Source organism: Callithrix jacchus, chromosome 5 (genome assembly GCF_049354715.1).
Source record: "Callithrix jacchus isolate 240 chromosome 5, calJac240_pri, whole genome shotgun sequence".
Taxonomy (NCBI): domain Eukaryota; kingdom Metazoa; phylum Chordata; class Mammalia; order Primates; family Cebidae; genus Callithrix; species Callithrix jacchus.
The window spans coordinates 8962159-8986914 of record NC_133506.1 but is presented as its reverse complement, the minus strand read 5'-3'; the positions used below and the strand labels follow the sequence as shown (position 1 = coordinate 8986914).

Here is a 24756-nt window from a genome sequence, read left to right as displayed (position 1 = left end):
TGGGCTCATGTGATCCTCCTGCCTCAGCCTCTCCAGTAGCCACCTCGCATGGCTAGTCTATTTTTTATTCTTTTTATTTTTTAAAGATGGGGTCTCACTATGTTGCTCTTGCTAGTCTCAATCTCTTGGCCTCAAGTGTCCCCCCAGTGTCACCTCCTGTGTTGCTGGGATTACAGGTGTGAGCCACCATGCCCCTGACTTCATTATATATATACACACACACGTGTGTGTGTGTGTGTGTGAGAGAGAGAGAGAGTGTGTGTGTGTGTGTGAGAGAGAGAGAGTGTGTGTGTGTGTGTGTGTGTGTGTATTTAAATGAACTGCATATTAATAAAAAGACAGACATGGTCCAGAAAGGGGTAGGGACTCTCCCAGAATGGTTCAGCAAGTTGCAGCAGAAGGAGAACTAGGGCCAGTACTGCCCCCTCTACCTGACTTCAGGTAGCTGAGCCCAGGATGCTTCCCTAGTGCTCCTGATTCTGGGTCAGCCTGGAGGAGATACGTGACTGAGGCTGGCCCTAAGATTCTTGCATATTCACAGTTTTATTTAATCTTCACAAGTTCCCCATAGAGGGAGGCCAGGTTGAGACTAGTCCATCTGACACATGGGAAACCTGAAGCCCCAGAGGTTACAAGACTCACCAAGGGCTGCATCTTGGACTTCCAGGTCATAGGCACCTGTATTTCTACAGCATCATGAAGGTGTCATAACACAGCAGAACTAGGACACACATCATTCTGCTGTATAAAAGAAAAAACTTACTTTTCCGTGAGACTTTAAGATACCACAATGGAGACGAGCAGATATACACCTGCATTTTTGGCTGGTCACGCTTCCATAAAAGCAGGATATCACAGAAATAAGAGGTAAACATAGTACAGAAAGTTGTTTAAAAAGAAATTCTTGGCCAGCCATGGCAGCTCACACCTGTAATCCCAGCACTTTGGGATGCTGAGGTGGATGAATCACCTTAGATCAGGATTTCAAGACCAGCCTGGCCAACATGGTGAAACCCTGTCTCTATTAAATTTATAAAAATTAGCTGGGCAAGGTGGTGAGTGCCTGTAATCCCAGTTACTTGGGGGGCTGAGGCAGGAGAATCGCTTGAACCTGGGAGGTGGAGTTTGCAGTGAGCCAAGATTGCACCACTGCACTCCAGCCTGGATAAGAGAGTGAGACTCTGTCTCATTTAAAAAAAAAAAAAGGGAAATTCTTCATGTGCCTTCTCCCAAACTAGTGACTTTCCTATTCCTCTGAGAATCAGCCTCACAGGCAAAGGAGAAGTCCTTTCCATTAGGAGCACTGCTCTTTCCTCTTCCAACAACTGCTGCATCCCAGCCAGAAGCCCAGGCGCTGTGCAAGCCCACCTCTGAGAGACCCTCAGCTCCTCTGGGCTGTATCACATCATCCCTCTTGGTGACCTTGGGTCTTTGACCTCTGTTAGTCTCAGCTATCTCATGCATTCAGGCACCACCTTCCTGGCCCTGCCTGCTCTTTTGGGATCCAACCAAGGTAATGAATGGAGGAATGGGGGCAGTTCCTGGGACATCAGAGGACTGAATATTTCTTGGTATCATTATTACCTGTTGAAGGAGATCTCTCTTTTTCCCTTCTTCAGAAATAACTCTTATTTTATCACCTCAGAGGAATTCAACAGGCCCAGGCTTGAGTGACTTTGAAATTACTGGCAACCTCCGCTAGGCCAACAGATCTGGGATGGCTTTCCAGGGCAATGACTGGCGGGCATCCTGTCTGCGTTGGGAGTAGCAGGGGGAACACTGGTTCCCATGCTTCCACCATCCCAGCTGCTCCAGGACTGCCCCTCTGCAGACACCCATGGAGAAGTATGAGGAACGGAGGGGCAGTGGTGCCAGCCCCAGCTTGGTGGCTGCCTGGCAAGTGGCACCTGGCAGATGGAGGCCCTTCAGCAACCTTGGCCACAGCACATGCTTCCCTGGGCTTCCTGACTGATAGAGCTGTCAAGCCTCAGTCCAGCCCCTCTCTCCTCCCCTTTCTCCCAAGCTTCCAGCTCTAAAGCATCACAGGATGAGGAAAATGGTAAGACTTCCATCCCCATGGATTCTCATTTTTTTTCCAGATTTCTGCCTTGGTTCTTGGAATCCTGGAGTCGTGCCCCTGCCACCTGGCATTTACCCCAAGTACCAAGAGGGACTAATACACTCTCAGAATCATAGAATGGAAAGGATCTGGAGTAGACCTCATCACAAGCTATCATTCTATAGGAAAAGAAACCAAAACTCAGAACAAGCATGTTAGTTGCCTGAGGTTACCCAGAAATTCAGGGACAGAGCCTGGCCTTGAGGGTACACTCCTGAATTTAGCAGTGAGGCTTCTGCACTGCAACCCTCGTCCTCCCCCAATTTAGATCCAGGCAAACTTTCAAAAAAATAAGAAGGAAACGTAGCTTTTCAAGTAAAGAAATCTTAGAAGGAAAGCCTAGGGGTATAACAGGAGAAGTCCTGACAATTTTAAGGCAGCTCCTAAATGACATGCATAAAATATGCACTGAAACTGAGGCCCAGAGAGGAAGGGAATATCCAAGCTGACCACAAATACATGGTGGCAATAATGACATTGAGATTCAATTCCAGCTTCCTGGCCACTGATGCCAAAAGGGAAACTACGCTCAGTCTTACTGTTCTCATGGTTATGGGAGGGTAGTTAGAAAATTGGTCTCCTTTACTCTTTTTTTTTCTTTCCTTCTCTCAAAAAAAGAAAAAAAGAAATCAACTTGTAGACCTCTAGATCCAGGTCGGCAATGTCTCTCTCATTGCCTGATTTCCCTCCTTCCCTTCTCTCCCTCCCTTCCTTCCTCCCTCCCTCCCTTCCTCCTTTCCTCCCTTCCTGCCTTCCTCCCTTCCTCCCTAAGGAAAAAAAAAAATTAGTTCTTTGGAAGAAATAAAGATCTCCCTAACATGCATGTTAAAAGAAACATTTTTGCATGGGATAGGCTGCAGGCCAAGACCATGGTCCCCTGGGAGTCTGCGAAGTGGGTCCTAAGGAAAGATGGTGCCCTCGAAGCTCACCCAAGTTGCCCTGTGTGTGCTGTGCTTTGCTCATGTGAGATTGAAGGACATGTGGAAAACATGGACCAAAGGACTAAAGGGATGTGGAGATGTCATCTCTTCCACCTACAATGACAGCCCCTTTCCAGGGACAAGGCCCCACCCCTCCTGAGATCAGAGAGCTTCCTTGTTCCTGGTAATACAAAACCAGAAACCACATAAAATCACTCATGCTGTCTCTTGCACTTGTATTCTCTTCCTGTCACTCATGCACACGTACTCTCTCCTGGAATTTCATGACAATCGAGGTCCAACTGCCACATTTTCTAGACAGAAAAGTGAAGACTTGCCAAAGGCCACAATGGAGCCATAGAAGCAGGACCAGGTCATTCTAATCCCACCAACCGTTCCAGGCATGCCACTCCTGTTGGAAGTCAAGGCTCATCTATCTTCCTGCAGCTCCCAGGGGCTCAGCATGGAGACACGGAGCGCAGCGCACCCAACCGTGCCAGTTTCAGCCCAGGAGCCCTGCTGTCCTGAGCAGCTGGTCACTGTCCACCTGATTCCCAGTAGCACTTCCCATGCCATGCTGAATTCTTTCACCTTCGATAAGATCCAGGGCCTTCAGCAAGGCCTATTGTGGCTCACACTTGCTGGAAGAGGGTGGGTGATTAATAAATGCCTCTCCTAGTAAGTTTTCCTTCTTTGGAAAAAGAAACTGAAACCCAGAAAAAGCATGTTAGTTGCCTGAGGTTACCCAGAAAGTTGCCCTACCTCTTAATTTAGCCGAAGTAAGCATTCTAAAATGCTTTAAAAGGGAGATTCTACAAACATCTATGTCCTATTTTAAAGGCCCTGTATCTGTCTCAGAACGAGTTTTCCCCTTTTGCTGAGAGGCAGACTAACCTGACAGAAAGAAACCACAGCTTGAGCATCAAATTTGACTGAATTTTAGATCAAATATGACTGGATTTGGAAATTTGAATTCCAAACTCCACCCCCACCATCTTTATGACAGTGGGAATGCCGCTTTACTCCTCCAAGCCTCAGTCTCCTTATCTGTCAAAGGGGGCTAATTACAGTTGTGCCTAAGTATAATCACAATGAGCAATAACACATGTGAAATGCCTACCAAGGACCTGGCATAGGGACAGCACTCCATAAAGAGCAGTAATTATTTATTTGCCTGAATATATTCATATTCTCAATGTTGTTCATGTATATTACATCTTTCTTCCAGTCCAAAATCTTAATCTGAACGACCATACTAGTTTATATCTGATAGGTTCCTGACTACAGAATCATTTTATGCTTTCTTAAGTCTACCTGCAAAAAAACAAAAGGAAAGAAAAAACCCAAACTGATCACTGTCTACCAAACAACAGGATTTCAGGGCATCACCACTTTGAAACAGAGTATTTCAAAATTAATACATCCAAAATATGAATTTCTTATTTTGCCTTACAAATCTGTTTTTCTGCAGCTTCCCTCATTTCAGTTAATGGCAATTCCGTCATTTCAGTCAGGTAGGCCAATACCCTCACATATATCAGAAAAGCCTGTCTGTCAGCTTTCTTTCCTTCACAGTGTATGCATTTTACAGATAAAGAGACTGAGGCTGACACAGTCACAGAATCTGACACCTCTCGGCATCTTCACTGCTCCATCCCTCGTCCAAGCTACCACCATCTCTCGGATGCTGCAGGTCTCATTATCTCCTACAAACTCGACCCAGCAGCCAAAGGGATCCTTTTAGAACAAGAGTTGGATCATGTCATTCCTCTCCTCAAAACTCCTCCAATGGTCCTTCCTTTCAATGGAAGCTAAAGCCTTTACTTTGGCTGATGTAAAGTTCTGTGCATCCCTCTCCCCACGCCCGCTTACCTCTTTAACCTCATCTGCTGCTCCTCCTCATTCACTCTGCTCTGGCCACCCTGCCTTCTTGCACATTTCCTCCTCAGGGCCTCTGCATATGCTGTTCCTTTTGCCTGGAATGCTCTTCTCCCAGGTCTCTGCCCCATGTATTCTCTCTCTTGCTTCAGGCCCTTGCTCCAAGTTCACCCTCTCAGTGAATCTTCTCTGACCGCTTTGTTTGTGTGCTCCTCCCACAGCACTCCTCTTTCTTCCCATGCTTCGTTTCTCTCCACTGTCCTTAGCAACAGCTAACATATGTATGTATGTATTTATTTTATGTCTTTAGAATATAAGCTCCAGAAAGATAAGGATAGATGCCCATTTTATGCTTTAGGAGTGCCTTGTGCCTAGACTAGTGCCCGTCTACCACAGGCCCTCAATAAATCTTTGCTGGATGAATAAGGGGGTCTGCAATCATTTGGGTCCATGTCACTACCCAAGTAAGGATAGGCTTCTTAGCAACTCAACAAAAAGGCCAAAAAAAAAAAAAAAAAAAAGCTTTGTGGTACTTTGTTTATATTATTATAGTCCTTTCTACACACAGTATCCTATTTTAGTGGGCTTGTCTCTCCTGCTAGATTATGAGCTGGAAGAGTTTTATTCATCTTTGAAAAAATAGCACCAGCAGGTCCCCTGTAAGGGCTGTAGTGACTATATGCAAGAGCTCAGGTGGTAGATTCAAATCCCAGCTCAATTGGGAGTTGTGTGCCCTCAGGCCCATCAGTCTCAGGACCAATTTCCTTGTGTGTACTTGAGGTTACTCACTGTCATGACAATGAAGGGAGGTTGTGCTGCTGAGCATACAAGGGGCCCTTGGTACACCGTGCATGTCACAGCTGGGAGAGGAATTCTAGAAGCCTTGAAAGCTAAGTATTGGGCAAGGGCGAGCCTGGGGGCCCAGGAAGGCCAAACCTAGGGCCTTCTCCTCCTTCTCAGCAGACTGACCTCCTTGCTCTCACAGCCCCGGATCCTATTCTGCCCAGCACTGGCCCTAGCAGTGTTTGTACACCAGGGGTCAGGTACCAGAAGGTTGGGGTGAGAAGGTTCTCAAAGACAGGTGACTACAGAGATTCCAAACTGGCAGACCACAGCCGTATTGCGCTTGAAGACCTGCATGCATATGTATTCCAATTCAATCAATATTTATAAACTGAGATATTTCATATATTTTTTAAATCCATGTTTTCTGGCTTGTCTCAAACAAATTGCAAGATCTTTCAGCTCTGTGCCTGCATTTCTGCATGGTAATGATTGTCTGAGACTGAGAAGTGGTTCCTTTTTGCCAAAGTTCTTACCAGAGCTCTTGCTCTTATAACTGGTCTGTTTTGTTTGTTATCGGCCTGGCATTGGAGTTTGGAATCTCTATTCTGGTCCAATTTCATTTTAAATGTAGAAGATCTGAGGTCAGTGTTGGGGTGGGTGGCACTTGGCCAAGGCCCCAAGTAAATCATCAGTGGTGTTAGGACTGGAACCCCATCTTTTGGTTGGTTCTAAGCTGTCAGGGAAGAAGAATGGAATACTTAAGCTGAGGGGTAAATCATTTTCAGGAAAAGGCTGATAGGGCCAAGAAGGTAAAGCAGAGAGCACCAGCTCTGGCTGCAGCCAGGTAAAACCTCTCTTCTTCCCACCTGCTGGCAAACACTGATCTCCCTAACCTTGTAAAATAAACTCAGGGGAAAGGCTCAGCCCATACTGGCTCAGTTGACATAGCACTCTCAAGTGTCCTGCTCACTGCCCTTTCCCCAGAGCAGGCATCACAGGGGCCCCTGATATGACGTAGAGAGCAGGGGCTTTGTCCTAGAGCAAAATGAAGCTGGAAACCTAGTTCCTAGCATAGGGCTGACCATGAGCTTCAGATGTAAAATGGGGTTTCAGATGTGAAGACTGAACTCAGTGATGCATGCAGAGAGCCTGGCACACACACTCCCGAATGAACGGTAATTTCTTTCCCGTGTGTTATAAACCGAGCCTCAGAGACAATTGAATAACTTATCCCAGAAAGGTACAGAACTAAAATGGGCTCCCATAGCTTCAACTGGGTAATTTTAAAGTTTTAAATATAGTTGTAAAAGTAGTACATACCTGTTTAAAAGCCTTCCAGTTTTGCTACTGAAAGATAAATTACTGTTTAATTTGACTGCTGCCTCTTCTCAGGCCTTTTTCTAAGCACAGATTTTTTGGGGGGCATGGGGTTATGTTTATACAGTTATAACCACGGCAAAAACATAACTTGTATCTTTTTAAAATTTATCATAGTTTAAGAATTGCCCAGGCATGGTGGCTCACACCTGTAATCCCAGCACTTTGGGAGGCCGAGGTGGGTGGATCGCCTGAGGTCGGGAGTTTGAGACCAGCCTGACCAACATGGAGAAACCCTGTCTCTGCTAAAAAATAAAAAAATATTAAAAAATTAAAAATATATATGTATATATAATTATCCAGGTGTGGTGGCACTTGCCTGTAATCCCAGCTACTCAGGAGGCTGAGGCAGGAGAATCACTTGAACCCAGGAGGCGGACATTGCAGTGAGCTGAGATTGAGCCATTGCACCCCAGCGAAGGCAACAAGAGCCCCTTTTCAAAAAAAAAAAGAACTACCCATATGGCATATCCTTTATAAAAAAGTATTTTATGGGCTGCATACTATTCCATTTAATAGGTCCATCATGGTTCATTTAGCATCCCTCTCTGTTGAACATTTAGACTTTCTAACTATCAAAAATAATGTTACAATAGGCATCTTTGTACATGATTATTTTTCTGTATTTAGAAATATTTATTTAGGCTGGTTCCCTGGTAATGGATTTATAGGGTCAAAAAGCATAAATGTGGTGCCAAACTGCTTTCCTGAAGGGTTAGGTTGCCTGTTGGTTCTCCCACCCATAATGTATATTCATTAGCTGGGTTTTCTACTTGATCAAACCACCAGCCCTTAGACAAAGCTTTAACAGGCAAACTGTTCAAGCTCAGACATACAAATCATCCAAGATGATTTTTCCATGTCTCTTTGGCCCTGTGGCAAGTATCTTCACCCCCACCCTCCACCCTCTGCCCCATGGAAATGCAGGTGGTGAACTGAGGCCTAGCTCAGAAATAGCCTAGCTCCGAGATGGAAAGCAAGCCTCCCAAAGCTACTCCCCCTTCTAATTACATCATTTCCTATCTGTGTGGCAGCTCTGGCATGGCGTTTCAGTCAATATTTACCAAGTGTCTATTGTGTGCCACTTTCTCCTCTGCCAATAGTCCCATAATCAAAGCACATGTCAGGGAGGGGTTGGGCAGAAGCGAGAGGGACTCCTCTGCAGAACTCAGAAGCTGGTGCCCTTGAGCAGAGCTCTGGAAGACAGGTGCATAGTAGTTCTCCAGGTACCCAGGAGCTGCCTGTGGAGGAGCATTACACATTCTGAGCAGGAACAGGGGTTGGCATTTACAGAGTCACAGAGACTAAGAGAGCTGGGGAGGGCTGGGCACTGCTAGACCACACAGTGTAGGGCATAGGGAAAGTAGAGAGAATGGTTGAGCCAGGAGGAAATAGGGGTGCCTTTTGAGCCTATAGAAAAAAGTTCTGATCAAGTTTAAGGGCAAAGTCAGGTTTACAGTTCAAGGTCAAGGCAGGTCTAAAGCTCAAGGTCAGATTTATATTATAGAATACAATCCTGTCCCAGCTCTGTCAAGCATAGACTGGGAAGAGATGAGGAGAAGCACCTGGAGAGGTCAGAGATGATGAAGTTTTAATGAGGGCTATAAAAGTCAAAATGAGAATGGAGGTGAGGAGGTGACAGAAGTAAAGGTAGCTTCAAGAGAAATTTAGGAAGTAGACTCTTCAGGGCCCCCAGAAGAGACAGGCTGTAGAGAATGAGGGAGAAGGAAGAATCGTGATGACACCAAGGCTTCTGTGTGGCTTAGCTTCGCTGCCTACCCAGTGTTCTAGCCCTCCTCCCTCAATAATAGAACCCTATTCAGGGGTGGCAGTTTACCCAGCTGAAAACATACAAACACACACCCCACTCTATCCAGAGTTGCAGTGGCAGTTCTGACCTGTGAGTTGTGAACAGCGGCACCCTGGGCTTGGGAACCTGGCTAGGTGTCTGTTATCCTACAAGAGCTAAAAGAGGAACGGGCATCATGCCTTCAGAGGCTTGGAGCCTTCCCAGGTGCTAGGAACAGAGCTACATTCAGAATCAAGGCTTAGTAAACACCAGCAGAGGGAAGTCAGGCAGCCAAACAGATGACCTGCCAGTTCTGAGAACCCCATCCCATCAATTCAGGCACCAGGAAGAGGGCCACTGAGAGAGCTCCATCCTCTCAACCTCTTGCGACAAAGCCCAGTACTGTGGAGGCCACAGTACATGGGGCCAGGACACTTAGCTCTTCCATTGAGAATGACTGAGACCTGAGGCCCTCAGGGCTCATTGCCCCTCAGTCTGCCAATATTTAAAGTGGAGATAACACATCCCACCTCATAGAGCTGTTGTGACAACCTGACCTCTGTCTGCCTTCTCAGCCTTGTCTCCCACACACTCCTTCACAATTCATCTTGAAAATTCACTGGACTTCTGCCTATGCAGTGCTGTCTTCCCTGGAAAGCTCTCCCAAGCCTCTTCAGCCTACTTATCTTCCAAGTTCAATCCAGGCCTGAATGCTTGTGTGTAGCCTCAAGGGAGACAGAGTTCACAGCCCTGTGGCACATGCTCCTTTCAGAGCTCATGGTGCACCGATAGGATACAGGCTGTTTACACACATCTCCACCTGTAGACCACAGTCTCCCACCTTTTGGGAGTTAATGAGCCTACATGCATGCACATATATATGTGTGTGCTGCTAGTGAGCTGAGAAAGAGGTCTGGCAAAAGAGGTCACAAGGCCCTTGTCCAGGCTCCACCCAACTCAGAACAAATCAGAAAAGCTGTGGGCACTGCTCCAGCTAGTACATCCCCTAATCTGGTCAGTGTAGAGCTCAACAAACCTTCCTTACTGAATAGATAGCCTCTCCTCCTCTGCCTCCAAAAGGCCTTTGGTGGCATTGGTGCTGACACACACCCCTTGCCCTTGCTGTTGGGAGGGTCAGCTGGAGAGCTCTATTCCAGCCTCTCACCCACAGGAAGGCACTGCTGTGCACATCTTCACAAGATGAGGGATGCTAAGTCACCTTACTCACCCAGGGTCACAGGAATAAAAGGTATCAAGGGCCAGCCAGGCCCCACTGGACAGCAGAGCTGTTTGTGGACTCTGACACTAGACCTTCATGGCATCTAAGGGACTCAGGCTCCCTGTTTGCAAAATAAGACTGTTGAGACCTGTGAGCTTTATGCAGGTCCAGGTGCTATCCTTTCATGGTTCTAAATGGTAGAAGGGAAGAACTGAATTCGGAAGCTGGAATCTGGGCCAGGCACAGTGGCTCATACCTGTAATCCCAGCACTTTGAGAGGCTGAAGTGGGTAGATGGCTTAAGTACAGGAGTTCAAGACCAGCCTGGCCAACATGGCAAAACTCCATCTCTACTTAAAAATATAAAAATTAGCCAGGCATGGTGGTATGTGCTTGTAATCCCAGCTGCTCAGGAGGCTAAGGCAGGAGAATTGCTTGAACCCAGGAGGCAGAGGTTACAGTGAGCCAAGATTGCACCCTTCACTCCAGCCTGATCAAAAAAGCGAAACTCTGTCTCAAAAAAAAAAAAAAAAAATTCAGCCAGATATGGTGGTGCACACCTGTGGTCCCAGCTATTTGGGAGGCTAAGGTGGGAAGATCACCTGAGGAGGTGCAGTCTGCATGAGCCATGATGGTGCCACTTCACTCCAGCCTTGGTGACAGAGTGGGATGCTGTCTCACAAAAGAAGAGGAGGAGGAGGAGGAAGAAGAAGAAGAAGAAGAAGGAGGAGGAAGAGGAGGAGGAGGAAGAGGAGGAGGAGGAGAAAAAGAAGAAGGAGGAGGAGGAGGAGCAGCAGCAGCAACAGCAGCAGCAGCAGCTGGAGTCTCTCTGGAAACCAGTCTTTCTATCAGTGCCTCTCTCACCCACTCATATACACTGAGTATGAAACTTCCATCAGGTCCTCTAAAGGCTAGCCCTACACACTGAGATAATATATTTGCAAAATATATATTTAACAAGGAACTTATATCCAGAATGTATAAAATACTCTCATTCAACTCAGTAAGAAGGCCAATAGCCCAGTTTTTTTTTTTTTTTTAATTAATGGGCAAAATACTTGAACAGACACTTCACCAAAAAGGATATGTGGCTGTCAAATAGACACAAAAAGTTGCTAAATGTCATTAGTTGTTAGGAAAATGCCCATTAAAGCCATAAGGAGATACCACTACAAGCCTATTAGAATGGCTAAGATTAAAAAGATTGACCATACCAAGTCCTGATGAGGATGTAGGAGAGCTGAAACTCCCGTAACACTACCAGTAGGAATGTCAAATGGTACAGATGCTTTGGAAACACTCTGGCAGTTTCTTAAAAAGTTACATATATATTTACCAAATGATATAGCCATTCTTCTCCTAGGAACTTACCCAAGAAAATAGGAAAATGTATGTCCATTGAAAGATTTATACAGAGACATTTATAACAGCTTTACTTGTAATAGCCACAAAAAAAAAAAACTGGAAAAAATGAAATGCCCATCAACAGATGAATGTATCAACAAATGATAATTTATCCTTTCTTTATACTATGGAATATGAGTTTGAGAATAGCCTGGCCAACATGGTGAAACGCCATCTCTACTAAAAAAAAAAAAAAGCCAGGCATGGTGGCACATGCCTGTAATCCCAGCTACTTGGGAGGCTGAGGCAGGAGAATTGCTTGGACTCGGGAGGTAGAGGTTGCAGTGAGCCAAGATGGTACCACTGTGCTCCAGCCTGGGTGACAGAGCAAGACTGTCTCAAAAAAAAAAAGAAATAAACTATTGGTATATACAACATGAATCTCAAAATAATTATGCTGAGTAAAAAGGCCAAACCAAAATTGTGCATATTATATTATTCCATTTATATAAATTACTAAAAAATGCGAAGTAACCTGTACTGACTGAAAGCAGATCAGTCATTGCCTGAGAATGAGGAGGGAGGAAACTTTTGGGGATGATGGACATGTTCACTATCCTAATTGTAGTGATGGTTTCATCAGTATAGCTTTGCAGAGTGGCGGTATCGTAGCCAATGTGGTCTATCCAAGGCATGATTATTGCTAATTGAAAGAAATAAAAAAGAAATATGTTAAGATTTACCAAACTGTACTTTAGATATGTGCAGCTTGTTGTTATTAACTGTATTTCAATAAAGTTAGAAGGAGGAGGAAGGGAAGGAGTGGAGAAAAGGAAAGGGGAAGCATAGCAAACAGGAGTCGTCTTAGGAAGCCAGGCAAACAACACAAGCAACACACACACATAGACACTGACACCACATACACACAGACACTGACACACAGACACACACACACACACACACAGATGCACACAGGCACAGACACAAACAGGCATGCACAGACACAAACATAGACACACACACAGATACTGACATGCACAGATATACACACACACAGACACCGACACACACATAGATACACACACAGACACACACACAGACACATAGACACACAGGCACAGACAGATACACAGGCACACACAGAGACACTGACACACACACACAGATACACAGACACACAGGCACACATACACACAGGCATACACACAGACAGATATACACAGGCACAGATGCAGGCATACACACAGACACACACAATCACACACACAGACACATGCACAGGCACACACACAGGCACATGTACAGACACATGCACAGGCACACACACATATACACATACAGACATAGACATACACACACACACAGACATAGACACACACAGAAACAGACATATACACACACAGACACAGAGTATGAAACTCCCACATGGCCATGGAATCTCTCAGCCCAAGATTCCATCTGATAGGGATGACAAAGCTTCTTGTCATTTACTCAGCATTTTTCTAGAGTGTTTCCTGTGTGCCTGGTTTGTGCTGGGTACTGGGGATTCAGAGACAAAGTAATCTAAACTATTTCTAGCAGCCATGGTATAGCCTTCCCCAAATTCAACCTAAACATCTAGCCACATGCCCCTAACATCCCAGCCAGATTCCCTTCAGAGTCCCTTGGAGCCCTTCCTCCTGGGCCTGATTTTGTTTCTACCCTTGTTACCTCTTGGGAGAAAGCTTTCAATTAGCTCCCAACTCCAGCAGAATTCTGTCTTTTATCTGTGCAAAACAGACATCCAAGCTGAACCCCAACTGATTTCTAATAATTGACCAATGAGATCTGAGTGTGATTCTTCACAGAGTCACAAGAATTCTGGACAGGAAAGAATCTGAACGTTTCAAAGCCCAGCACCACCTGACTGAAGTTCTGTTTCTCTGAATAACATCCCTGTTCTGCAGTCACCTGGACCCAGTTTGAAAACCTCCAGTGAGGAGGGAGCTCACTGCCAACTGAAGATGTGTTGAAGCTTTGGGAAAGTAGGGAAGTCACAAAGTAATTCCTATACAACATGGATGAAAGGGTGCTGGCATTTATTAATCACCTACTGTGTCTGATAAATGAAGCCCCCGGGCTAAGTATGGGCTTTACACATAGAAAATTTCTAATCTGGTTTAATTATCATGCCAGCTTTGCTCTTAGGAGGCCTGGGTTATGATTATAATGCCCACGTTTACTATTGAGGTATTAATGGTCAGATAAATTAAGTGACTTGCTCAGTCACAAAATCAGTCTATGGCAGAGACGGAGACAGCAGTCCAAGCGCCTCCAGCTCCAGTCTGTGCTTTCTCTTCTCAACCACCTAGAGAGCAGGGCAAGGGGGCCAAGGGGGCTGGTGCTGCCTAGGCTTGGATCCTGGTCTTTTTCATCTAGATGGCTGGCCTTGGGGATTCCTTATAACACCCACCTCTGTCAGGCTAACAGCTTCTGAGGCCTTCTCCCTCAGGCACATGGTCCAAGAGTAAGGAGCTCCCCTCCTGTGGAGGGGTGGAGGGGGAAGGGGCTCTCCAGAAGGAAGGCACAAAACAGAGTGTTAGCTCAAATGGTCTACAGTGCCAATCTAGGCCCTGGGTGCCACCCAGGGAGGGCTGGTCTCTGCAGGTCAGGAAATAGGAAGGTGTGGAGGGCTCAGGTCCTCTCCATCCTCTAAGAGCATAGAGCTTAGGCTGGTGAGTAAGAGCATGGGCTCTGTGAAGGTGCTGCGGGAGTTGGAAGCGGGACCCCTGAAAGATTGTGTTTGAGTTGGGCTTTGAGACAGATCTGAACATGGGGAGATAGCAGTACTAGTAGGAAGAAAATTTCAGTCAGAGGGAACAGGGCAAGTAAAAGTAATTGAGGTAGAAAGGAATGGCAGAGAGGAAATACTGCTGACTGGGGTAGAACATGTCCAAGGGTCACTTGGGGACTTTTCTGCAGTCAAAATGCATCAAAATGTCCTTCTCCAGCTCTTAGGCCACCTGACTCCTATTGGGTCCAGGGCTAGCAACCTTGCTTTAAGAGCCCAGCTCAGCTTTGAGGAGGAAGGAATGTACATTCACAGGCCTAAGAGAATAGAAATGGGGAGAAGAAGAGAATGAGAAAGCAAAATGAGGGGCAGGGAGAGTTTGGGCTCTGGAATCAGGTATTTGGTAGCTCAGCCGCCATATAAGACTGTGGGATCATGGACAAATTGCTTCAATTTCCTACAGTTCAGCTTCCCTTTCTATAATAATGCTTTTCTTACCTGGGCTGTCAGGAGGATGTTATAAGGTCACATATCCCCTGAGCCTGACATGTAGTGTAGCTGATATCATTAACCTGGACAAGAGTCGGGACTTAGAGGGTCAGAAAAGCAATCAAGGCCCATAGAAACAGGAGGAAGCAGTGTTTGGGGGGACATCTGCTATATACCAGGCTGTTTCCCACAGGGGACCGCAACAGATCATCTCATCTCCTCTCAGGCAGGAATAATCGATTTCTCCTTGGCAGATGAGAAAATGGCCCAGGGGGTAACACAATTTGTCTGAAGTCCCAGGTTAACAAGTGGTGGAACTGGAAATGAGCCAGGCCTGACTCTGAAGCAGCGAGTGGCTCCCAGAAGGCCCAGGGCCACTTCAGTGGATAGAGCTGTAGCTCCTCCTTTTTTGGCTCTGAGCCCCCAAAATGAAGAAGGTGGCTACTGTCAGAAGACTTAGGTTGCCCCATGACATTTCCCTCACAGCAGAGGAGATGTTTGAAACACCCCTTCTCCCTCTGGGGCTAGATGTCCAAAGTCTGCCACTTCTGAAAGGGAGGCTGGAAGAGAGAGTGAATGATACAATGCAGACAGAGGGAGTGTGTGGGAAGTAATACGGGGGAAGTGGTGCCAAACTGCCTGTCTAATGAGGCTTTGGGAAAGACCCAGGACCCAGGATTTACTGTGCCTCTGTTTCCATTTTAAAGCCAGAAAGGACAGGGAACTGCCCTTTGCTAAAGAGCACCAGACTGACGGCCTAGCCTGACTAGAGAGCTCAGTGCCCTCAGACTCACCATCCTCACACAGTCCTCTTCTGCTCCCTTGTCTAGCACCAGCTCTTTAGATCCTGTTCTAGTTCCTCCTCTTCCTCTGGGAAGCCTTCTCAGATAGTCCCGACCTACAGCTATTCCTTCTCCTGGGAATGCCAGTGGCACCCACTGCTTGCCTCACCTGTGACCAGCCCTATACTACAATCCCAGATCCTCTGGGTTACAGCTGTTAAGAACAGCCTTTCCAAACTCCGTCCCATGGCAAGAATCCCTCCTAGAACATCCAACCCTACGTGAGCAGCCCAGAGATGAGGTGCTAGCTCTCAAAACACATTGTTTTCTTACTAGATTTTTAAATTTTCTCCCTTGAACTGAGCCAAAATTTGCCTCCTTTGCTGGCACTTGCAAGGACTGGTCTGGCATCTGTCCCTCAGGGCATGCAGAAACCCACACTCTCTCCTGTGCCTGCACTTTGAATACCTTTACCCCTGAAGACGACTATTCCCTCACTACAGTGGAAAGCCATATCCTGTATACCTGTGTTGGAGTGCTCACCCCACCCCTTGTGCTTATATAACTTTGGGCCAGTTTCTTCTTCCTAGTGGCCCTAGTTTCCTCAACAATTAAAACACTTCCTATCTTACCAAGCAGCACAGTGCTTCACCTGTTGTATGTATTCAACAAATGGTAGTTGAATTTATTTTTTGTTCACCAATCACTTATTTAGAGGCGGTATGGCTTAGAAAAAAGAACGTAGCTCTGATGCCAAGCAGACCGGCATCTAAGCATAGGCTCTGCAACACAGCAGCTGTGTAACCTGAACAAATTCCTTCCCCTCTCGAAGTCTCAGTGTCCTCCTCTATAAAACGAGGAATCAAGGCTTAGTAAACACCTGCAGAGCTATGATGGCTACCACCTCATACTCAGAAGACACACAGTCAAATGGTAGCTGTGGTTAATATTTCTATGTGTCAGGCCCTGTGCACCACTCACAGACCTTCCCTCCAACCAGGCTAAACAGCTCCCTGAGGGTAGGGACCACATCTTGGTGCCTGCGTGTAGAGCAGATCCTCAGTACATGTTGGTTGAATGAATGGATATAAATACTTCTTTGCATGTCTTCACTTTGGCCAGAATAGAACCTTACCATCATAGGTTCTTGATGAATATTTGATTAACTGAAGCCACAAAAAATGTAAACTGTCATCAGTGGCTGTAATCTGAATCCTAGAAGGCCCTGAAACCCTGGTAGGAATCCTGTTGCCAATTAACAGGTCCTGTGAGTTTCTTCTTTAAGAACACTCTAGGCTCTCTCTGCAACCAGATCCCAACTTTCCCTCTGCAGGGAACATGTGGCAGAGCTGTCCACAGAGAGACTGCTTGCTGTCCAGACCACAGCACAACCCAAGGAGAGGGCAGCAGTAGCTCTGCTGCAAGGCTGGCAGGGTTTCCAAAGAACAGGAGCTGGCGGGGTGCAGTGGTTCACGCCTATTACAGCACTTTGGGAGGCCGAGGTGGGCAGATCACAAGGTCAGGAGATTGGTACCATCCTGGCTAACACTGTGAAACTGTCCCTACTAAAAATACAAAAACTAGTCAGGCATGGTGGCATGTGCCTATAGTCCCAGCTACTCGGGAGGCTGAGGCAGGAGAATCGCTTGAACCCGGAGATGGAGGTTGCAGTGAGCCAAGATCACGCCACTGCACTCTAGCCTGGGCAACACAGTGAGACTCCACCTCAAAAAAAAAAAAAAAAAAAAAAAAAAGAACAGGAACACAGGAACTACCCCACACACTGAGGACCTGCCAGGCACCTTTCTTCACACCTCTCTTCCAAAGGTGGCTCCTATGCCAGGCTGCACAGGCCACTAGCCAAGTTCCCTCTTCTGAAGCTGCCGACCAAGCTTCAGAGACCTTGTGGTAGGGAGGTTTGGCTAGGGCCAACTTCAAGGAGTACCGAGGTATCTGGAGGCCTCCATCCCCAGAGACTTAATCCTGACAGTGCTGCCAAAAGGGAAGGGGCACCATCAGAGCCTTTGAAGCTTGGGGAGCCAGAAGCAGAAGATCACAAGCTGCCAACATCAGGCTAAATGCACCAGTCTTGCAAACAAGGCATTCCCTGGCCTAGGCTGCCTTTCCAGCCTTCTTTCTTTTCTCCGCCTTTGTCTGTGGGCCAGCCAATAATTACTGAGCACTATGTGCCTAGCATCTAAAACTTTACATCTGAGGTCACAGACTGATGGCCTGCCACATACACATTTTAATATGTGCCTAGTCAGTCAAATTTTAAAAATTAGGAGATGTCACAAACAAATATCCAGAGTTCTAACTTATAAATCAGAAGATCCGACAACATTGGGCACATCTGACAACACTGGGCAAGAAGGGTGGGAGCAGGATAGCCGCTGCCTCTTTCAAGCAAGCACTTTCCAATTTGCTATAACCCCAGCCTGTTTTACCTTTGTAGACAATAGCATTTGACATCCCTTGCTCAACATCTTTCATTTTGCTGTAGAGACTTTCTAATGACCTTAGGAGACAACATCATTTCCCAATTTTACAGATGAGGAAACAAAGGCTCTGAGGAAAAAAAAATATCTGGGCCAAAATTCAAACTCCAGCAGCCCAACTTCAGAGCCAAACACAGGAACACTAGTCCATGGCAAAATGAAGAAAATACAGACAATGCAGTGAGTTCTAACAAAGCAAAACGTATTCAACTTGAAGGAATGCCAATTTTTTCTGATAACATGGCTTTCTTACTTGGGGGAATAGAAGCATTAAAATGTTCTTTCTCTTATTATATGGTAGTGACTGTAAAGAGAACCCTAAGTGTCATCTGAAGGTCCTCATCTGGTAAAATAAAAAGCTGGCCAACCTAGGATGGATTCGCAAATGCACTGATCTTTGTGAAATCTACATCCAGGACCCACTGCTCTGCTATAGACTTCCTGTCCCAGTATGACAGCAATATTCTGCTACTTTTCTTGGTTAAAACAAAAAACAAAAACACATAACTTCATCTAACCATATCTGCATCATTCTATTTTTGCAGAGGTGGCTTTTGAACTGAGCTTTTCCCCAGCTCTCTCCCTCCAGCAAATCCACAGAACATTTGTTCATACCTCTTATTATATTTATCTTATTCTTCCTCAAATTATAATTATATGTATCCTATCCACCCTTCCACCCCTTAAAGTCATTACAGAACAGAAGAAAGACACTTTGGGAGGCCAAGGCAGGTGAATTGCCTGAGGTCAGGAGTTTGAGACCAGCCTGGCCAACATGGTGAAACACCATCTCTATTAAATATAAAAATTATCCAGGTATGGTGGTGCATGCCTGTAGTAGTCCCAGCTACTTGGGAGGCTGAGGAAGGAGAATCACTTGAACCTGGGAGGCGGAGGTTGTAGTGAGCCAGGATCATGCCATTGCACTCTAGCCTGGTCAACAAAGTGAGACTCTGTCTCCAAAAAAAAAAAAAAAAAAAAAAAAAAGAAAGAAAGAAAGAAAGGAAAAAGGAAAAAGAAAGAGTTGCTGAATTGTTAGCCACTCAGAACTAGAAAAGCTCTTACAGATCATCACCTCTGACTCCCATTTTACAAGCATGGAATAGCAAAGGGTCTGACGGGTCAATGGCAGAGCTGGGGTAAGGACGCAGGTCTCTTGACTCCTCGGTGCTGGCTCTGCCTGCTGCATCAGGCTGCTTCCCAGCCACTCCCTTTTGGTTGGCTCAGCACCTCAATTCAGAGGACAGTGCTGAGCATGCGACAAACACTCATAAATATCTGATGAATGCAAAGCAGCCTGGGACACACAAGCCTCTGCCTCTCCAAGGCCCTCAGCTTGAGCTTCACATCACCTGCATCAAGACTTCCCTCAGCACCAGCTGCCCATCAGATGAAGAACTGGCGCCCCGGGCCTCTGGTGGCCTAGATGTAGAAAGACCCCATGTGGCTCAGAAATGCAATTCCCATTAGGCCAGAGTTATGAACCAAGCCCTGCTGAGCAATCTTAGGTACATGCCTTCACTTCTCAGGTGTTAGGTGTTCCTCCAGACAGGTGGAATGCCTAGAATAGACACGAAGAAGAATTCCCCAAGCCTATCAGATGGTTATAGGCACGAGACAGTCTTTTTCAGAGGAATTTCAGAAACCTGCTTCTAGAAGCCTCTGAGGACAGGAAGAGTTCTGGTCTACCTTGGACAAATGGATTGTTCCATCGAAACTGTGCCACGGAGTGAGCTTGGATGGTCCCCCAGACTCTGTGTCCACCTTCTAGACTGATGAGGACAGGAGCCAACAAGTCTTTAGGGCTGTTTGGAAACATTCTAAATGGGATAGAACCCTATACTATTATTATTAAATTATCATTCACAAACTCAATGCCAAAAGTAAAGAGATGTCAATGGCATCATCTCTTTAAAGCCTCCCTGACCCACTCAGTAGGAAAGATCATTCCCTTCTCTCTGTCTCCCCACCCCATCACATACATATCAGTATGTCTTATAGCTTCCAGATGTTTTCTCATACCTACATGTTTAGGCATCTGTCTCCCTCTGTTAGATATGAGCTTCTTGAAACTAGGACTCGCCATTTACTCTTTCTTGTATGCTGTACACTCCAGGGCCTAGCTAATAAATAATGACAAATGCTGATCAATGTTCAGCAAGTTAAGGAATCCTCTCCACCTCCAATACTGGAACAAGGTTGCACGTAGGCCTTTTAAAGCCAGTAGACGCATGCGATCATTTGAGGGATGGAACTCTCAGAGGGAAACTGGCTTACCCAAGGTTACGCAGTCATTGGAAGGGCTCAGACTAGAAGCGACCTTTTGGACACCCAGTCCAGTGCACTTTCAGCTAAACATTTTCTAGGTTCTATGATACACTGGTTATACGACTCTAGGTAAGACCCTTTGCCTCTCTGCCTTGGAAATGGGTAAATTTATATATATATATATTAGTGCCTACATAATGGGATGATCTGAGCAGTAAATAATTGAACCCATGTAAAACAGAGCACAACACTTAAGAAGACTCAAGGTTGGGTGCTGTGGATCATGCATGTAATCCCAGAACTTTGGGAGGCAAGGTGGGCAGATCACCACAAGGTCAGGATTTTGAGACCAGCCTGACCAACATGGTGAAACCCTGTTGCTACTAAAATACAAAAAATTAGCTGGGCGTGGTGGCACGTGCATGTAATCTCAGCTACTTGGGAGGCTGAGGCAGGAGAATTGCTTGAACCTGGGAGGTGGAGGTTGCAGTGAGCCAAGATTGAGCCATTGCACTCCAATTTGGGCGACAAGAGTGAAACTCCATCTCAAAAAAGAAGAAGACTCAAAAAATGTGTCTGTCTTGACTGTCATTCAGGCCTAACCATTATCCTTGGTAAAGGGGCATCCACCAACCATCAGCAAAGCACAGCTCATGGTGAAAGGAAAACTCACCAATCCTGACTCTCACAGTTTTCAACCAGGAAGTACCCTGCAACAATCACTTGGGAGAAATGCCTGATGTCTCACCATAAATTTTTCACAGTTTTTTCTTCTCCACACCCCTATACACATTTTCAAATGCACAGACAACTCATAGCATCAGCAAGGTATGCATGAAGAGGCAGTGAAACCTTTGACACAGCATGTTCCAGACAGATTTGGTGTCAGGTAACAGGTCTAGCTGTGCAAGCATGAGCAAGTCCCTCAATCTTTCCAAGCCTCAGTCTCCTCATCTTTGAAATAGGCATTATTTGCTATAAGGATTACCTGAGATAGTTAATGGTCTAGGACTTCATAAATGACATTGAGGGTAATAATAGTTGTTTGATTTTTATTTAACAAAATCCACTTGACAGACTGTCAGAAGCAGAAGGGGTATTAGAGATGACTTAGTCCAGTCCCATCATTATATAGATGGGCACACAGAGGCCTGAGGGGAGGTCTGACTGGCCCAAGGTCATGTAATAAGGTGGTGGTTGAATGCGACATTGGACCTGGGTCTCATGATTTTCTACTGCATATCCATGTTGGCCACTTGATTCTAATTATCTGCTCCCCTCCCTCAAACACAGAAAATGACTAGAATCATTCCCTTCCCAATCCTGCCTTCACAGTCATGTCACACCAGCCAGCGCCATCTGGATCCCTTTTTGCCAACATCACCACCCTCCCAGGCACATCTGGCCCCTTTTGGTCTAGTCAGGAGCCCTAGAGGGTAGGCAAAGCATCTGTTCACCACCAGTAATAGCAATAATAACAGTAGTAGAAATAATAATAATGAAAACCAACAACCTGTATGATGTCCTACACTTAAAAGGGCTTTCACCTCTACAATCAACACATTCCCAGTTTCTCCCTAACCTAGTTGGACTAGGGACATAATTTCCTCAAGTTCGTTTCATTCAATACTTACAGCATCTACTTTGGGCCAACTCATGGGCCAGAGGCTGGAGACACAGAAAGGAAAATGACAGGGCCTCTGCCAAATAAAAACTGAGGGTGGAGGTGGGGGGACACGACAACTTATTTTGGCCCAAATGGTGCAGCAGCAAAATCCCCCACCCGGCCCTGTGGGGAACCTCCTTTATCATGCTGTCAAAAGGCAGAAGGTATCTGTGGAATAGTGAGGAGAAAGAGTTGCATGCTAGGCTGAAAATGACAGCAGGAAGATAAAGAACTGAAAATACAGGCACCAAAAACGTGACTCCTGGCCTCAGGGTGACTCTAGGGAGACACTCCAGGGAGAGCAAGAGAGCCGCAGTGGGATTCCTATGAGATCCGGAAGACCTGATTCCTGCCCTGCTGCCAGCACACAAGATTCTGCTGCTTCTGTTCCCTCAGAGACTCCGCCCTTGGATGCCAGGATTTTCCAAACCAATGCTGGGCTATAGGTCTCCTTGGGCCCATCATTTGCTGGAACGATGTCACAGTCCTTGCAGTGGAAATGTTGCTGCCTAGGCTCTGAGCCTGGTGGGCCCAGCACACTTCAGGATTCATTACCCCTGGCAGGGACACCATCCGTAGGGGTGTGGAAGAGACTGGGAGGGGAGGGGAGGGGGAGGAGAAGACGACTATAAGCAGCCACCTCTTCCTCCCTTCCCCCAGTCTATCTCTTAAGTCCTGAGTTCCTGAGAACCTACTATGTGCCAGGCACAGGCACTATTTTAGGTGCTTCCACATATACCTCACTTAATTTTCGCATCAGCCCTCTGCAGGTGTACCCCTAGATTTACAGATGGAGAAACTGAAGATGGGGGAAGGGAAGTCACTTGGCAGTACACGGATGTCACCATAGGGCTGTCTGGCGCCTCCAGTTCCTTGAGGCCCACAAGGTCAGTGTTTCACTTGAGAAGTCCAGAGTTGAAAGAGATCAACTGAGGAAGCCCTGATTATTTCATGGACCTAAATTTAAATTGCCTTAGCAAGGGGTCCCCCTAACATGTAAAAGCTGCTTGAGTGATACACTGAAATTATACAGATCATTTAATCCAGTCCCTGCATTTAACAGATGAGCAGACACCCACGCCTAAACAATTCTAAGATGGCTACTTGTGGCCAATTAGCAAAGGGCCTAGAACCCCAATCTCTGGCACTTTCCTTACATGACTCTGCCTGCAGAGACCACCTTTTTCTGAGAAGCCTCCAACCCATCCCTACACCACCAGATGGGCAGAGAAGGCAGAGGAAACAGACAGCGTATGACCCGCCTCTCCTTCAGTCTGCAGGGTTGGGGAAGAGAAGATGGGGCTCCCCAGGCCAGTAGGTGTTGCAAACAGCCCAGCTCCCTGCTGGGGAGTGGAAGGCTTCATATCCCAGGGAAGCTCAGGGGAGACTGAGGCTCAGCTCTTCCACTCTAGGACTTATGGGCATTTCCCCCCGGATCTACTGCAGGGCCCTGATACTTCTCAGAGGGAAAGATGGGATGGAAGCAGTCATTGGCACTTGACCTTGGGGTGGGTGTGGGGTTCCATCCTTCTCCCACCCCCAGGTACCCTTGCTCCTCCCCCAAGAAGGAAAAGAGAAGCTTAAATGTTTGCCAAATGCCAGAAGAGGAAGACAAATAAAAATTGGGAGGGGTGGGTTCCCTAAAAACCTCCTAATCGCCCACTTTGGGCATCTTCCCTGCTGCAATCAGCACCCTCTAGTTCGTAAATTTCACGGGAAGGGAAGGGAGGGAAGAGCTTAAAGGGATGTAGGGGAACGAAGGGAGGGTAAGAATGAGTCACGATTAACCCCTCTTAGGCTGGTGCCCTCCAAGGGATTCTACCGCAGCAAGCGGTTGCATGCGGCCCCCACCTGCCGCGGTGCAGCGCAGGGCCAGCTCCCAGCTCCGCCGCGGCCTCCTCACCTGAGTCCACTCGCCCTCCGCAGCCCCGCCGGCTCGCACCACTCCGGCCCGGCTTGGCGCAGCGCCTCTGCAGTCGTTGCTGCAGCCGCCAGGCCCTGATCAGCGACCTGCGGGGTTAGGAAAAAGAGATAGGGGCGGGTGAGCGCAGGCGGGGAACACCCGGGCAGCTGAGCCCCCGGCCGCTGACAGCTGGGCCGCTGCAGCCAGAAGGCTTGGAGGGCAGGCTGCCTGCCGGGTGCTCGGTCCCCTCCTCCTCGCGGCCCGAGGCCCCCACCCCACCCCCGACACTTGGCACTCTGGGCTGCGGCGGGTGCAGCTAGGTAGTGGGCCCGGAGGTCCCCGGGGTCCTTGTCATCACCTGTGGAGGCTTCCATGGCTTCAGCTGCCCTGCCGGGGGCCGCCGAATTGCTCTCCCGAGCCCCTGCAGGAGGCGGCTAGCTGGGTGCTTGTCGGGGCTGGGGCTGCCGGGAGGGAGGAGCGGGGAGGGTGAGGTGGATGGAGGGGACCAGCCAGTCGGCGGCTCGCCGGCAGCTGCGTAAGCGGCCCGTCTTTACTTTCCTTCTTAAAGAGATAGTTGGTATCTTGCTCTAGAGGCCCTGGGAGCAGAGACGCGAGCACACGGGGAGCGGGGTCCTCTCCCACCTACACACCAGCCGGTACTCTGAGCTGGGCAATCGGTCGGGCATGTTGGAAAGAGTCTTGGTCAGCTAACAGGCTGTGTGACCCTGTGCAAGACCCTTCACCTCTCTGGGTCTCAGCTTTTTCTTCTGTAACGTGGGATGATGATACCAATCTCACTCCCTGGCACATAGTTGGCTCTAGTTAAATAGTCATTTTTATCCAAAAGCCTTTAGGAACATTTTTCACTGCCCAAATGAAGTCTGAGTACCAGGGTTATTTAATGTGAATGGCAAGCAGCGCTTGGGATACTAAGAAAAATGATAGCAGG

At 47.1% G+C, this 24756-nt stretch overlaps 1 protein-coding gene and 1 non-coding gene across 17 annotated transcripts in view; one reads left to right on the top strand and one right to left on the bottom strand.

Moving 5' to 3' along the window:
- The window catches only part of SNPH (syntaphilin), a 42344-nt gene extending 18074 nt beyond the window's left edge, over nucleotides 1-24270 (bottom strand). For 10 of the 16 annotated variants that reach the window (XM_078371171.1, XM_078371174.1, XM_078371169.1 and 7 more), the window contains exons 1-2: nucleotides 24166-24270; nucleotides 23808-23914 (exon numbers count right to left, since the gene is read on the bottom strand). The gene's annotated coding sequence lies outside the window, so the exon portion shown is untranslated. Of the gene's footprint in view, nucleotides 1-23755; nucleotides 23915-24165 lie in introns of those variants that run through there. The other 6 variants (XM_078371173.1, XM_078371172.1, XM_078371177.1 and 3 more) reach the window with 2 other exon arrangements.
- Nucleotides 12078-12212, top strand: LOC128932297 (U4 spliceosomal RNA). Its single transcript, XR_008481944.1, has one exon. It is a non-coding gene; the product is annotated as a U4 spliceosomal RNA (small nuclear RNA).
- Nucleotides 24271-24756: the final 486 nt, after the last annotated feature.